Genomic DNA, 1,931 nt, shown 5'->3' on the forward strand with positions numbered 1-1,931 from the left:
ATAAATAAATAAATAAATAAATAAAATATTTAAAAAGACATTTTTTTCTGTGTCTTGAATGCAATTCACCTAGGTTTTGGTATTGTTTTGCGTTCTTTCTTTCTTTCTTTGTTTTTGGGGTATTTATCCCATTTGACGTTCTTTGAGCTTTCTGGATCTGTGGTTTTATATCTGTCACTAATGCTATAAAGCTCTTGGCCACTGGCATTTCAACTATTTTACTCTGTATTCTATTTTTTCCCTCTTCCAGTCTTTCAGTTACATGTACTTATAGCTTTTCTTACTGCCTCACAGGTTTGTATGCTCTGGTTTATTTAAGAAACCTTTAAAATGTTTCACTTTGTGAAGTTTCTATTGACCTATTTTTAAGTTCACAAGTTCCTTCCATAGTTCTATGCAATCTACTGGTTAACCCATCAAAGACATACTTTTGTGTGTGGTTTCTGTTTGTGCTTTTATTTGTAGAATTTTCTTTTGTTTCTTTCTTAGAGATTCCATTTATCTGCTTATCTGTTACTATATAGCATCTCTTTCTTTTTACTAGAGCCAATAATGAATTAGTCAGTTATCTTAACCTTTGTAATGGCTTCAATATCTGTATCATATCTGAGTTTGCTTCTCTTTATGCCTTGGCAAAATCTAGGCATTCAATCCTGAGTGCAAAGAGAAAATGAAGGAGACATAGAAAGAATAAAGGGAAAAAGAAAGCTTTATCACTGAGATTCAAATGTATATACAGATACATAAAAAAGCATACAAATGTATACTTAGTAAGCTGCATTTTAAAATGGAAAAATCTGTATTATGGTTCTACAATTCCCCTATTCTAATCCCCATAATCTGTAATATTACCTTACATGATAAATACATGATACAAAAGAACTTTTAGAAGTCATCCAGTTGAGGGTCTTGAGAGAAGAGGCTCTGCTGTACTGTGTGGGGCCTGAATGTCTGTATGAGGACAGGGGTCTGTATGAGAAGGAAGCAAAGAATGGTTTGATACAAAGAAGGCCATTATACGCACTGAAGCAAAATTCTGTGCTGCTAGTTTTGAAGATGACGTTGGGACCATGGACAAAGAAAGCACTCTGGGTGCTCCAAAAGGCAGGGAATGGGCTTTTCTGTGCTCTGTGGCTGCTTCTTTCTGATTATTGCTCCTGGAACCATGTAAGACTTCCAGTCTCCAAATTCATTGTTGTAAGCAACAACACTTATAGCACTGTATTAAAGCACTCATAAAAAATAATAAATAAAACAACTAATGCCTATGCTGAAGTCTTACCAGAGATATGACTTGGCTCTGGTTTTCTACAGAACTGAACCCTGCCTCCCAGTGCATCTTACCTTGGGGGCAGATACCCAAGGGAGGAGACACGCTGGAGTCGAATCTGTTAGATTCCTTTTCTTTTCCTTTTTTTTTTTTTTTTAAAATATGGAACACTTCATGAATTTGCGTGTCATCTTTGTGCAGGGGCCATGCTAATCTTCTCTGTATCGTTCCAATTTTAGTATATGTGCTGCCGAAGCAAGCACAGATTCCTTTGTGTTTTGGGCTTACATGGATACTGGGGAGTCAGATCTGGAACCTTAGGCTTCACAGGCAAAGACTTTATTTGCCAAGCCATCTCTCCAGCCCTGAAGTTGTGGCTTTAGTTGGCTGATGAAACCCCCACATCTTTAATCTCATGAGCCAGCATGCACTGGTTCCAGTAGACCCCTGTCTCTAGCCTTACCCTCCCTAATGTAGTTAAGGCAGAATGTTGGCAGATACATTTAAGGCAAATATGTTTACTTGGACTCCTTGGAAGCCAATCATTTGTTCCTGAGTTTGTAATCTGTCGGTATTTCTTTAAAAACATGATTTGTATCTGTGTGCATATGTGTGAGAATGTGCATGCATGTCTTGCTGTGCAAATGAACACCCACCCAGT

At 37.4% G+C, this 1,931-nt stretch overlaps 1 non-coding gene across 1 annotated transcript; it reads right to left on the reverse strand.

Moving 5' to 3' along the window:
- Nucleotides 1-1,426: 1,426 nt before the first annotated feature.
- Nucleotides 1,427-1,533, reverse strand: LOC123459621. Its single transcript, XR_006636380.1, has one exon. It is a non-coding gene; the product is annotated as a U6 spliceosomal RNA (small nuclear RNA).
- Nucleotides 1,534-1,931: the final 398 nt, after the last annotated feature.

Source organism: Jaculus jaculus, chromosome 3 (genome assembly GCF_020740685.1).
Source record: "Jaculus jaculus isolate mJacJac1 chromosome 3, mJacJac1.mat.Y.cur, whole genome shotgun sequence".
In the NCBI taxonomy this organism is placed as follows: domain Eukaryota; kingdom Metazoa; phylum Chordata; class Mammalia; order Rodentia; family Dipodidae; genus Jaculus; species Jaculus jaculus.